The sequence below is a fragment of the Chiloscyllium plagiosum genome, unplaced genomic scaffold (assembly GCF_037043375.1).
Source record: "Chiloscyllium plagiosum isolate Xiang-an unplaced genomic scaffold, Cpla_swu_hap1 HiC_scaffold_14, whole genome shotgun sequence".
NCBI lineage: Eukaryota > Metazoa > Chordata > Chondrichthyes > Orectolobiformes > Hemiscylliidae > Chiloscyllium > Chiloscyllium plagiosum.
In genome coordinates this window covers 53,934,053-53,949,679 of record NW_028270152.1, presented here as the reverse complement: position 1 = coordinate 53,949,679, position 15,627 = coordinate 53,934,053, and positions in this window count along the sequence as shown.

The window sequence follows — 15,627 nt, the reverse complement described above, 5'->3', positions numbered from 1 at the left end:
AGCAGTTGTGGAAGCAAGGTCATTGGGGACATTTAAGAGACTACTGGACATGCATATGGTCACAGAAATTTGAGGGTGCATACATGAGGATCAATGGTCGGCACAACATCGTGGGCTGAAGGGCCTGTTCTGTGCTGTACTGTTCTATGTTCTATGTTCTATATTTAAGAGACTGCTGGACATGCATATGGTCACAGAAATTTGAGGGTTCGTACATTAGGTTTACCTTACATGAGGATCAATGGTCGGCACAACATTGTGGGCTGAAGGGCCTGTTCTGTGCTGTACTGTTCTATGTTCTATGTTTATTTATAAGAGAGCCTATGGGAAATTGAGCCTGGAAGTCTCCTCTGGCCTTTTCTGGTTGTCCTTTTTTTGAGCATGCCCACTGTGGTCATCACAGGAGGAAGGTAAAAATCACACAACACCAGGTTATTGTCCAGCAGATTTATTTGGAAGCACTAGCTTTCAGGGCACTGATCCTTCATTAGGTAGCTACCCGACAAAGGAGCTAGTGCTTCCAAATAAACCTATTGGACTATAACCTGGTGTTGTGTGATTTTTATCTTTGTCCACCCCAGTCCAACACCGGTTCCTCCACGTCATCACAGGAGGAATTATTGCATCATCAGTAGGACTCCAATTCTGTAACATAAAATAATTTACTCTCTGGTTGACGAGTCTCTCATTTTGTTTCAAAACAAATGGTCATTCTAATAATATTGCAGGTCACTAAAAGATTCAGCAACACTTTGCACTTATGTACTGTCATCAATTCAGGGGAAAAAAAAATCCCATGATACTTCACATTGGCACATAAAAGAAATGAACATAATTAAGAGAGGTGACAAAAGCTTGTTTTGTAAATCTTTTTCTGTTATTTTCTGATAGTCCTTACTAACCAGTTTTGCAACTCCTTTTGTTCAAAAATGTTCAGTCTAATTTCCTTTCTTACTCCTTTTTAACATGTTTTGAATGGGCCTTAATGTCACTGTGAAGTTATCTTTGAAATAAATGAACGGATTTAATTTCTCTCCCTTCATTGGTTTGAGGCTTAATCTATTAAAACATCAGCACCAATATCTATGAGAATTCATATTGGGTTATAATGTTACAAAATGTACGATATATGTCACAGTGAAGATGTGGCAGTTACTTTTAACCTTTGTTTTGCCTTTTAGTGGAATTTTTAAAGATTAGTCTCAACCTTTGGGCAAACTTATGAATTTAATATCTATTAAAAATTCAGGCAAAATAATTATTTATAGGTAGATGAGATCCATAATAATTTGCACTAATTTGGTAGTTTCTACAAAGAAGGTATATCACAAGGATACATTCAGCTGAAAATGCCTGCTGTTATCTGATCATGGAAACTAAGCAAACTCAGGCTTGATTAAAACTTAAACAAGACACTGTCTGGGAATGCCAGGGTCAGTGGACTTTAGATCTCTTGTGGCGAACTGGTAATATCTCTATCTCTGAACCAGGAGGTCTTGGTTTAATCCCCACCTGCTCCAGAGGTGTGTATTAGCATCTCTGAACAGGTTGATTAGAAATATGCAAAATTAGACAACAAAATGAATCAAGTTGTTACCACGATCAATAATGTTCAATGAAATGCTATTTTAGCTAATACATTGTGTGGAAAATAATCAGGACACAAGTTCATGTGAAAACATCTTCCAGTTTATAGATGGACATACTTGAATGTAACTGCTGTGCACTTCCAAATTAATACCGTTTGTGTAAACCACCAGAAGGTAAAAGTAGCTCAGAACTTGTTGCAAAGAGCAATTGCATTTTTTGACAATAACATAATTAGTTCAATTACTTTGCTGAGGAAATTAATGAACTGGATCCTAGTGTCAAGAACAGACTTACCAGTCTTACCTGTTCTGGAGAAGGGTCAATGGACTCAAATGATTAGCTCTGATTTCTCCACAGATGCTGTCAGACCCGCTGTGGTTTTCCAGCAATTTCTGTTTTCGTTGCCAGTCTTTATGCCCACTCCCAGACGAATTCCTGATGGGGCTTTTAAATCCTACTGCCGATTTGCAAAAGTAATGTTCCAAATTGGAATAATTGGTCGACATATGCCACATCTTCACTGAAAGATGTGTATTAGTCAGCCAAAGCACTTCATCAGGAACATACCCAAACTTGGATGATAAATTCAGACTGAAATTATTCTGCTTGATTGATTGGCGAGATGCAGCAAGTGACATGCAAATTTTAATGGTCCAGTAGATTGCAAGTAAAACAAAAACATTACTAATCAAACTCATCTGCTTAAGCCTAAAATGTTGAAGGCTGCAAAGTTTGGTTCTGTAGTGCCCACATTTTTGATACTGTGGATATATGTGCACACATCTGATGCAAACTATGCCATATGTGATTAGCATGGGTGCAGGGTACGTGTACCCTGGGTATGCAGTATAGGTAGTTTGAAGTCAACAAACCAGAGAGTCGGCTGCTGCCTGACCTGTTGTGCTTTTCCAGCACCACTCTGATCCAAAAACCAGAGATTGGCTGATCATGTGGTCATAGGTGCACAATTCATGAACAGCCTACATGTCACTAAAATCATGCTGGCATGTGAAAATTGATTGAGCAAACCACTTAGGAACTCAACAATAATTCCATTGCCTATATCACTCTGGAGAAGACATAAACTATTTAACCGACACATGACCTAATTTGTCGTAGCCTGCAGGCTGCTGCACAGCCTCACCATCATCTGAACAAAGCCCTTATTACAAGGTATATGGCCAATCTTGCCACCATATGGTCAACTTTAAAGCCAGGTATGTGGTCACCCTTAACATCAGATATATGGTCAACTTTACCAGTAGGTATATGGTCAACTCTACCACTAGGTATATGGTCAACTCTACCACTAGGTATATGGTCATCTTTACCACTAGGTATATGGTCAACTCTAACACCACCTTTTCATTTAGAAATGGGTCATGGATGTTCCTGGCTCGGCCAACATTTATTGCCCATACCTTGTTGCACTTCAGAAGGTGGTGGTGATATGTCTTCTGGAACCACTGCAGTCAATGTGCTGTGTGTAGACCCACAATTCCATTTGGAAGCCAGATCCAGGATTTTGACCCAGTGATAGTGAAGGTACAGCAATATATTTCCAAGTCAGGATGGTGAGTGGCTTGGAGGGGAACTGGCAGGTTATGGTGTTCTCACATTGCCCCTATCTTTCTAGATGAAATTGGTTGTGGCTTTGAAAGGTGCGAAGGAGCTTTTGATAATTTCTCCAGTATATCTTGTAGATAATGCACAATACTGCTTCTGATCATTGGTGGTATATTTTGTAGCTAAAGTGTCAGTCAAGCAGACTGCTTTGTCCTAAATTGTGTCAATCTTTTTGAGTGTTGTTGGAGATATACTCATCCAGGTAAATGAAGAGCATTACACTTCCCTCCTGATTTGTGCCTTGTAGAAGGTGGACAGACTTTGGGGAATCAGAGGTGAGTTGTAGGATTCCTAGCCTCTGACCTGCTCTTGTAGCCATTATATTTATATGACGAGTCCAGTTGAGTTTTTGCTCAATGGTAACGCCCAGGATGTTGATAGTGGAGTATTTTATGATGTCAAAGGGTAAATTGTCTCCTAATTGAGCCTGGCATTTTGGTGGTGCAAATTTTCCTTGCCACTTTTTAGCCTAAGCCTGGATATTGTCCGGATCTTAATGGATATGAACTGCTTCAGTATCTGAGGAGTCATAACTGGTGCTGAACATTGTGGAATCATCCGTGAACATCCCCACTTCTGACCTTATAATGGAGGGCGGGTCATTGATGAAGCAGCTGAAGATGATTTGGTGGAGGTTCCCTCACTGAGGAATTCCTGCAGAGATGTTCTGGAGCTGAGATGACTAACCATGAACAATCACAACCATCTTTCTGTATACCAGATATGACTCCAACCAGCAGAGAGATTGCCCCACCTGATTCACATTCATTCCAGTTTTGCTGGGGCTCCTTGATGCCATACTCGGTCGAATGGGGCTTTGATGTCAAGGACTGTCATTCTTACCTCACCTCTGAAATTCAACTCTTTTGTCCATGTTTGAACCAAGGCTGAAATGAGGTCAGGAGCTGAATGGCTGTATGGAGCCTAAACTGGGCATCACTGAGCAGGTTATTGCCGGGCAGGTGTGGCTTGATAGCACTGTTGATGATACCTTCCACCTCTTTACTGATATTGAGAGTAGATTGATGTGATAGTTGTCCAGGTTGGATTTGTCCTTCATTTTGTGTACAGGCAATTTTCCACATTGTCAGGCACTTGCTAGCGTTGTAACTACTGGAACAGCGTGGCTAGGGGTACAGCAAATTCTGAAGTGCCAGTCTTCAGTCCTATTGCCAGAATGTTATCAGGGCCTATAACCTTTGCAGTGTCCATTGCCTCCAAGCATTTCTTGATGCTATGTGGAATATTCAGCTTGAGTAAAGGCAGGCATTGTGATGCTGCAAGCCTCAGGGGGAGGCTGAGATGGATCATCTATTTGGCACATTGTTGCAAAAGTTTCAGCCTTAACTTTTGTACTGATTTGCTGAGCTCTCCCATCATTGAGGATAAGGGTATTTGTGTAACTACTTCCTTCAGTGAGTTGTTTAATTGTCCATGACTGCATATGATAGAACTGCAATGCTTAGATCTGATCCATTAATTGTGGAATCACTTAGTTCTGTCTATCACTTGCTGCTTATGCTGTTTGGCATGCCTGATAGGTAGTTACACCAGGTTGACACCTCACTTTTAGGTATTTTTCCAGTTATTCCCACAATCTGTCTACTTCCCGCACTTTGGCAGGTAGAATATCTGACCTTAGGTATTGTTTCCTCTTTCTATAGCATCAAGGTAAAGCACATGGAGAACCTTGGCCTGGATTGACCTAAAGGTCCAATTTCCATTACCAATGACTGAGCTTTCAATAACTCCCAATCAGCTGTTCATTTCAACTCCTCCACCACCACATTCATCTTGGCCAGGCCTTTTTCAACCTCATCCAGCCTGAATTGAGGTCTTTGATGTGGAATCCTGCTTGAATATGTAGCTTTTTCCTCATTGATCTCCTCACAGAGATATCACCTGCAAAACTGCTCATCATGTACAGAAGTGTACTGCCCCTGCTTGTTGTTTACCTTTGTAACTAGACACAGTGTGATAGGGTACCTTGTAGAACTTTGGCACCAATTCAGTTACACTTCAGTTTGATTAGGCCCTGTGATTTGCTTGAAGTGTCTGGTTCACAGCTGTGTGTTTTTCATTGTGTTCTTCTCTTTTAACCTACAGTTCTTCCACCTGCTGTTTGTTCACCCACTGGCACCACATATTATCATCAGTTGCCTTCGACAATTCCCTTTCTGTTGCCAAGGAATACTTACTGAGTCTGCTGCAATTGGATGAAAAACCTTAACTTCTGTGTACAAACTCAACTAACAGTAACAGCAACCAACAGGGACTCTGACTTACCATGAGGGTATAGGAGAGCAAGACCATTCTCATAGCAAGAGACGCTGCTTTACTTCCTCAGAAGATATTTACTTGTATAGTTTGCATATCATATAGTAATCCCTTACACTTCAGTTCTATCATGCACCCAGTATCAGTTCAGTGATATCAGTTTGGAGAGTGATTGATCTTAATGCAACGTTCCAATTAGAATCATACAATCCAGTCAGGAAGAGGCCATTCAGCCCATCAAATCCACACCAACTTTCTGAAGTGCAACCTATCCAGAACTAGCTCCCTACCCTAACTCCATAACTCCACAGTTACAATGGCTACCTCATATAGCCGACCAATCCCTAGACACTACGAACAATTTCGCCTGGCCACTCTACCTAATCTGCACTCTTTGAACCACGGGAGGAAACCGGAGCACCAGGAGGAAACCCATACAGACACAGGGAGAATGTGCAAACCCCATGCACAGACAGTAGCCTGAGGCAGGAATCGAATCCGGGTTCCTGGAGCTGTAAGACAGCAATGGTAACTATTGATGTGCCACGCCCTGAATAATTGGCTGAATAAAGATGCAACTGAAACCCTACAGCCTGTGCTAAATTGCTATGCAAATATAGCATTTTTCTCGCTATTCACAGTTAAAATCTTCACATTGCGTGAAGACTGAAGCCCAAGTTTGAATGAGGAGTCCTCAGCGCACAGTGTTTTAGTTTTGCATATGGACAAATGAAGTTTAGGTGCGTAACTGCTTAGGGATTAGGCATATCACAGAGTTTTTTCCTACATTCAATGAGTCTTGAATGAAAACAATCTGAAATCATGGATAACTGCATCAGAGATTGAATATGGTATTTTAAAATAATCTCTTTTTACTTATTTGAATGGACAATTCATAACGTGATTTGCTATTACATGCAATGTTTGCTATCATCCTGAACAAAAAGAGGACAGCTTGGGTACACAGGATGCTGTAGAGCTACAGTTTTCGGATTACGCAGATTTACTTCCAAAGTTGCTGAGGAATTAAGGAACGGTATTTCGGGAACGCTTACCTCTGTTGGCAACAGTGTGATTCCGGCGGTGATCATTCCGTGCACTGCATACGCCGAAGTCCACGCTAATCTTTGTGCAGTTCTGCACATGTGCCAATATCAGCTGCCCACAGAGCAGCTTCCTGAGGGAGATGCATTGAGCAGCTTCCTGTGAAAGGTACACTACTCCTAGATTATCCCTGTTTTTGAAAAGGTGAAGGGACATAGTGACAAGAATATTAGTAAGAAGCATCCTGGTGATAAAATTGTGAGTGGTGAATGCCAAAGAAAGGCTATAACACTGGAAGAGAAACTAGACATTATTAAGCGTTTTAAGCATTAGGGAAGAATATGTGATGTAGCTCACTTCACATGAATGAGGAGTGGTTAGGCCACTTTTGGAATCTTGCATGGCAATTCTGGTCTCCTTCCTATTGGAAAGATGTTGTGAAACTTGAAAGGGTTCAGAAAAGATTTACAAGAATGTTATCAGGGTTGGAGGGTTGGAGCTATAGGGAGAGGTTGAATAGGCTAGGGCTGTTTTCCCTGGAGCGTCAGAGACTGAGAGGTGACCTTATAGGGGTTTATAAAATCATAAGGGCATGGATCAGGTAAATAGACAAGGTTTTTACCCTGGGGTGGGAGAGTCCAGAACTAGAGGGCATAGATGTAGGGTTAGAGGGCAAAGATATAAAGAAGACCTAAGGGGTAGCTTTTTCACGCAGAGGGTGGTGAATGTGGGGAATGAGCTGCCAGAGGAAGTGGTGGAGGCTGGTACAAGTGCAACTTTTAAAAGGCATCTGGACGGATATATGAATAAGAAAGGTTTAGAGGGATATGTGCCGGGTGTTGACAGGTGGGACTAGATGGGGTTGGGATATCTGGTTGGCATGGATGAGTTGGACCAAAAAGTCTGTTTCCATGTTGCACATCTCTATGACTCTATGAATCGATCTTATGCATCATGATGACCCTCTGTCCGTGTATTAACAATATTTTTTAAATGTACTATGTTAAATTTACTTTTGTTTCATTGTTATGTATGATTTATACTTCCATTCAGGCTGTGCTTTCTTTGTGTTAGTGTTTGGGTGATTTTTGAACATCGTGAGTGATATTCTTTGCTTGTCTGCACCAACCCCACCGTTCCCATAGTTATATTAAGCAATTTTCTATTAAGCGAGGTTTCACTGGAACACAGCTATGGCATTTTAGGAGAACTACCTGTTGTTTTAACACCAGTGGTGAATGAAGTAGAATTTCCAATATTTAATCCCTAGATTGAAAGTGTTTTGAATGCAATGAAAGCTTCAGAATCATCTAAATTCAAAGTGATGTTTATGTTACTGAGACAGTTTTTATTGGATGGTTCAACACTGGCATGTTTATTGTTAAAGATTCAATGCTGTGCTATAAATGATGCATTTTGGTGGATCTGAGCATCGAATTTCTATTCCATTCATCCATTCCTTCGTTTTTTTACAGATGAACAAAAGCACACTCCAAAAAAATCAAACAATTCTGAAAATATGAAGTAAATAAAGAAATTGGGAAAACAAGGGCACGTATAGGAAAGTAAGCAAAACAGAAAGGAATACTGAACATGAAGCAAATAAAGGAACTGGTTAAAGACTGAAAATCTTTTTCTTTTAAAGCATGAGCACTAAAAGATTAGACAAGACAAAATGGCAAATAATGGTGCATGAGAGGCATAAAGTTAATCGGAACTAAAAAGTCTTGAAACTGATATCTATAATAAATTAAGTTATAAGAGAGTATCATGAAATGGCAACAAGTGAAATCAATGAGAGAAATTCGGAATAAGAATAGGCCATTCAGCCCATCCAGCCTTCCATTCAACATGATCACGTCTGATTGAACAATTCAATGCCTCTTACTCACCCCATTCTGTTAGTTTCTATATTCAAATGGAAATTACAAATCTATTAGTCTTTACTTAAGCACACAGGAAAACTGAGTTTCATAATCCGTGTGATAGGGAATTCCAAAGGTTCACCACTCCCTGATTTAAACAAAAAAACATATTCCTCATCTCAGTCTTGATTGGCACGTACTGTATTTTTTGGATTGTCCTCCATGGTTCTAGACATAGGAATAGTGTGTCAGGTTTTCTGAGGAGTGGGAGTCTCTATCAGATTGCCACTTCATTCCTCTTTTTAAATGTAAAGAAATTCAGGAAATTTAAAGAAATGTCAGGAAATTCTAATCTTTCCAATCCCTCAGAAATGCAGAACAAGCATTCAATTTAACAGGTCTCACAGAGTACAAGATTGTCCAGGAAGAGTAATTTCTTTTTCATAGCAGAAGTCACTGCAATCTGTAATTTAAATATTTAGCATCACAGACTGCCGCTTTGAGAGCTCCTGTGAGAGAGTACTTACAGAAGGCAAGTATGAGGTTAGGGGAGGGGTAGGTGGATAGGATACCAGGGTCACAAGGTAGGAAGGGTATCACATAACTGATGGAGTATGAACAGTACTGAAACAGAGAAGGGGGTATATTGTGTCTAGTGTCAGGAACAGGGGAGAGTGCTGATAGATTAGGGGAAGGGTGTAAGATCCGGCAGCCAAGTTGACAGAGCCATTGGCAGTGGAGGGTGATTATTAGATGTGGCAGTGGGGAAAGAGTTGGTCCAGTGGCAGGGATGGGGTATCTGCCTTGTCCAGACTCAGAGAAGGGTAATGCCGAGTCCCAGGGAGAGATGGGTGTCATGTCCCAGGGTGGAGTATTTAGTTTGATAGTGGAGGAAAGAGGCTTGTCTCATGCAGGGAGGTGGTCGGGAAGATTTTGAGACTGAGGTAATGGGGATCTATGAGCTCCTGGAAGCAGGGAGTTGGGTTCAGTTGGGACAGACCTTGATAGACAGGGGGCTTTCAGGTCAGAGCTCTGGTGTTGTAAGCCGTCTGGGGGAGGTGTAAATTTTTCTGGAGGGCTAGTGGTGTGGTGCATCACTTCAGTTGTTACGCGGGAGTTATATTAGATTTTTAAGTGGTCTAACTTTCCCTGTTCAACTGTGAAACACAATCCTTCGAATTCTCTGATTTAAATTAATATTTTTGGAGAGTTCCTGGCACAGGGGAATTACATCATGAAATCTTCAATTTCCTAGGGAATTCCTTTGAAGTCTGACTACAGTGGAGAGGTCAGGCAGGCTCCCTATGCACAATTTTCATCAGCATTTCTGAAATAATTAACTGGATATCGGAAAATCCAAACATTAATTTATAGTTTGCATTTTTTAAGGGAGAAATTAAGGAAGTAAACCATAACTGACTTGGAATTGATGGAAGGATTTGCAGGTTAACAGACAATCTGCCTTCCTTGGCCATTATGTCCTGGATGTAACTCTGGGGCCATGGCTCAGAGGCAGAGGCATGACTGGGCTGCAGCGCCTTCTAAAGAAACAATGCAAAATTTTAAATGCAAAGTTTTAATTGAACTATCAGGCGAGCCTAAAGTTACTGAGAATTTTTATACTGGAGAAGAAATGCCTTCAATTTAATTACAATTTTCAGCCTGTATGTGCTGTAGAGAAATTGATCCCTGTGAGAAACAGAACTCACTCACAAATCAGCCTGAGATAAAGCCTTGGAAACAAAAACAATTTATTACAGCCTTGCAAGTACCGGACGCTTCTGCAATCAAGCAGAAATGCGTGCGAAAACAAATCATGTAAGCACTCTTATTCAGTTTGCAAGTTGCGGAATCACGCCTCCCTTTTCCCATCCTATCATAAGCCGATTACCTCACCTGTTTTTTTTTCTAGTTATTTTCTTATCTGGCCATCCTGCTGTCCTTGTATGTCTGCATTCTTTGTTCCTTGTTTGTTACAGCTTGTTCTTTTATCCAGTTTCTCTTATCATACTATAAGCTTTATTGTGAAATGCCCCTGCTGCTTCTTTTTGTGGTCAACTACAACACTTTAAAGTTATTTCCTAGCTTAAAACTATTTTCTTTAAAAGACCCTCTATATTCATTAAAATCTTAGCCTTAAGTATGCTACATGCTACAAGAATTCCGTGACCGTTTGTGTAATGTCCCATCCCCTGCAACACCCCACTCCCCCCGACCCCCCACCTGCAGAAACTACATTTCTAACCTCCCACATCCCTAATAAAGTGTTGGATACAATAGTAGGCAATTTTCCCATGCTCTCCTTAGTGTTTGAATCTACATTCACTAGTTACAGTAATTTAGATTTAATTGCCTCACACATATGGTGCTGAATGAATGGTAAATTCTACATTACTAGACAGTGGAGGGAGTTAATGCCATGAGATTCAGGAGGGAAGTGGACATTTATTGAAAGCATAAGAAATTAAGTGCCAGAATGAATCAAGGGCAGAAATTGTAACTGTGGTTGGATTGACCATTAGAACAACATATTATTATAGACGTAGAACATAGAACCTTGCCAAAATTTCTATTCAATTGACTTTAACTAGAGAAAGAAATTCAGGCAGAATGCATAATGGGTGGTCTATCAGTTATTATCTATACTACAATCTTGGCAGATTTGAAAGACCCACCAAAAGTTATGTAATTTTTGTTTTGAACTTCTAGACCAATGGACCACAATAATTATCCCATTCTTGTAAAAAATTACATCCCAAAGCATTAAAATTAATAGTATCAAAAATTGCAATGAAAACCAAATCTTAGGACCTATAAACTAATAATTTTGTAAAAGTGCATTTAAGCATTTGTAATGAATAAATCGTCACTGCTAATTTTCAACTGTATCATCTGCAGTAACCAGGCAAAATAACAGAGTCAGAAAGGTTCTACAATGGATGGCCAAATTAGTTCCCCAAGGTGACCAGACTGACTAGAATGTGAGATTTACCTACATGATCACTGAATCTGAATGTATCTGTGTCATTTGTCATCTGCATTTCTTATTCCATGTTGCTTGCTGCGTTTTCTCTTGATCATTTTGGATTACATTCTATTGGGCCGTGCCAACTGCAGTTTTGGAATAGTGTCATGTAAAATGCTGTTGATTGATAAACATACTAATCTGTGGATGTTTGTTCCTCTTTATGGAGATGATTATTTTCATTAATAATGTTTATTATTGCCACGTGTCAATTTGCATGTGGTATGAAATGTTGCATTCATTTGTCAGGTTTGCTCCGTTGTTGCGCTGGCTGTCTGCTTGATATTTGAAATTCTCATTTACAGTAAGTTTTTCAGAGATATGGTTGAGTCTGTCACCTCATATCATTTGAGATAGCATTTAGGATTTTTAAAATAGCCTAATTTCCTAAAAGCAGCATATGCACTGGGCACACTTGTTTTCTGACTTTTGATAATATCTCGGATTCATATTTTTTGTTTTTATTTGTTTCCCTAACTATAATGCCTGAATGTCCTTATAATTTGCTTCCCCTGATTTGACAATTGAAAGCACCTTGACAACCCTTGCCTGACCAAAATTGATAACATAGATTTCTGTATAATCTTGATAGTCTGGGAGCAAGCATTTTAGATCTTTGTGACTACTTTTGAACGATAAATCCTGTAGATTTTGCTTCACTCTTTACATTAGCCCTTATGAAATATGTGAACTTAAGTATGACTTAGAAAATTAGCAACTTTCAACTGCTATTCTTCTTTCCACATGTTTTTCAAAATCATTTTTAGCAAATGAAAATGACGTCATTGTTTCCAGCTTTGTGAATCAAAGGCAGTGTTTAAAAGAAGATAAATATATTGTGTCCATGTTTTAGCTGACTCTCCACAGTATCGTGCTTCAATCTCATTCCCAGTTATATCCAATGGCCTGTCTCTGTTCTATAGTGGAGTGCTGTGATAATATAAATTTTTTCAGTGTCTATTTGTGTTATGTGGGAAAAGTTGCTGGTTCTTATCCTGACTGTGACATGCATTTGGTGGTTTCATCTGAGATTGTAACTATGTAAACACCTCCATACCTGAAGGTGTATTGGAACAGATGTTTTCAAATACAAAATGGTGGCTGATACATTTTATATCTAGATTATTTTACTTAAACTATGTCAGCATTTTCGAATGATCACATTACATTTATCATTTTGTCAAGAAGGTTCTAAACATGTCAACATCCATTGCATAATCAGTGATTTTTGTTATTTCCATGTAGACCTCATTTACAGGCTCTTTATGGAAAAATACAGATTGAATATAAATATTATATGAATTCGAAATTTGCTCTCCAGCTTTCCTTCAAATAATTTTGGTTAGTGGGAGTATCGTAGGAACCCATAATATTCTTACAGGATGAGATAAAGTAAACACAGAAAGGACTTTCCTGATGACTAGAGAGTCCAGGACCAGAAATCACAGTCTAAGAACGCAGGGTAGGCCGTTATTTAGGACTGAGATAAGGAGAAATATCTTCACTGAGAGAATTGTGAACCAATGGAATGCTCTGCTACAGAAAACACTCGAGGCAAAGACATCAAAAGTTTCCAAAAAGGAGTTAAATATATTTCTTATGATTGAAAGGATCAAATGGTGTGGGGAGAAATTGGAAACAGAATATTGAGTTGCGTGATCAGCCATGATTATATTGAATGGTGTGGGTTTGAAGGGCCAAATGGCTTAAAGCTGCTCTTATTTTCTATGTTTTTATATTCCTATGTCAAACAGAAACTACTTTCATCAGTGCAACTAACTGAATATTTTCATTGGCATCCAGGAACCTAGAGTTTATGTTACAAAGAACCACAGTAGATTTCAGAGGCTACCTTTGTTGCTGAGATGCCCAGCAGGCCAGATGAAAATCTGACTCAGTTAGTTTCCAGTGACTCATGGGTGACCGTCTAAAATCATGAGGAACATTGATAAGGTGAACAGCCAAGGCGTTTTCCCAAGGGTAGGGGAGTCCCAAACTAGAGAACATAGGTTTAAGGTGAGAGGGGAAAGAATTTAAAGGGACCGGAGGGGCAGCTTTTTCACACAGAGGATGGTGCGCAAATGGAATGAACTGCAAGAGGAAGTGGTAGAGGTGGAGACAATGACAACATTCAGAAGGCATTTGGACAGGGACATGGACAGGAAAGGTTTCAGGAATTTGGGCCAAACACAGGCAAATGGGACCAGTTCAGTTTAGGAAGCCTGGTTAACATTGACAAGTTGGCACTAAGGGATTGTTCCCGCTATGACTCTTAAACAGTCAGTCTACCTAGTTTTTGCATGCAGCATTGTTAATTAAAATAAACTCACTGATGTCATGTAATTTTGCTCATGAAGTGATGCACTGCTCTGAAAGTCTAAAATTAACTTTAGCTTAAGCCATCTAGAGATTACACTTTACAGTTTAGCAAATAGCAGAAGACTTGTATTTTTCTGTAAATGACCTTTGGCATAAAACTAGTGTATAAGAGAATCCATTTCGAGCTTTCCATTTTCCATCTTTTTTTATATGAACATCAAATCATTTTGTTTTATGCTTTTCATCTTATCCCATTCTCATGTTCAATAATGTGTTGAAACATTATTCAGTAAAATTTAGAAAAGATAGACAAATGGCTTTGTATTAACTGTGTTGTGAAACAGGGCAGAATTTTTTAGGAGTCTGAGCGATGTGCGTTAAAGTGGGATGTGTGGCAGAATTGGGCAGCAAGGGAAGTAAGGGACGCCTCCAAGTCAAGAGAATCCTGTGCTGTTTTTAATGTGTATCACAAGCAGTGAGATGCCAATTGAGGGAGATTAACACATTAAATATCATGTTAGCAGCACAACTTGCTTCATTAATATTCAGCCTCCGTACTTGCCAAGCAAACTAGATGACAGGATGTGGCCAAGCGACGACGGGTCCAAATTCAGACATTCAAACTGAGTCACAAGTGGAGAAATCAAACCTGACAGAAAATTGGCCAAATTAAATTAACCAGCAGCTAGCGGCTATAGAGAACAGTGGAAATCAAGGTCAAAGCTGTTGCAAAGATCCAGGGCAAACCAGTTTCAACCAGTCCAAGGGTTGGGTATTGGAGAAGTATCAATCAGACTTTCTGGTACCTTGACTTCTAGCCAGTGGCTGAGGACATGCAACTTCCATCTCCCCAACACGGCAACAGTGAAGAGTGTTGGCATGACCCCATTAGATACTTAGAACCCATCTTATGATTCCATTGGCCAAAAGCCACAGAACATTGTGGAAGGTGAGGGGCAAGCAGGGATAAGGAAACAGACTTTGCAATGAAGTATCACAGCAAATATTCATGGCAGAATGGCAGAATAACAAACTAAGTAGATCCAGGAAAAGACCTGCCCTGATCTGGGTGATCCACCTTTGTGGAAGGGAACCAGAGAGGAATGAGACTTCAATGGCCCAGTTCAAACACATAGATTATTTCAGGTATTATCCTTTATCAGACAGATAGAGCCAGATAAAGAGCAAATATCATGGAAATTTGGTAAATGCACACATGATGTTTTTAATAAGGACTATTTTAAATAAAATCAAGTTAAGCATAAAACTGAATTTCTTGTGCCTTTGTCCATCTCTCTGACAAGAACACTTGGGTAAAATGTTTTTTAATAAATAAATTGATTAAAGTGTCACAGCATGGACAAAAAGCAAAAGCTGACAACAAACCAAAGCAAGCACCTGGCAAAATCTTGCTCTGAATGACCTCCATGTTAGAAACTGGGCAACAATATTTCAGGGCACATTGCATGGAAACCATCCACAACATGCACCCCATGTTATAGTCATTGACACCTGACATTTGCCAGCCATTGAGAATCCTCAAGGCACATTTCTAAACTATTTACAGAATACATCTGCACCTCAGTGCTACAGCTCAGATTGTTCCAGCAAATGTATAGATTAGATTAGATTACAGTGTGGAAACAGGCCTTTCGGCCCAACAAGTCCACACCAACCCTACGAAGAGCAACCCACCCAGACCCATTCCCCTACATTTATCCCTTCACCTAACACTACGGGCAATTTAGCATGGCCAATTCACCGAACTTGCACATCTTTGGATTGTGGGAGGAAACCAGAGCACCCGGAGGAAACCTACGCAGACACAGGGAGAATGTGCAAACTCCACACAGACAGTTGCCCAGGGCGGGAATTGAACCC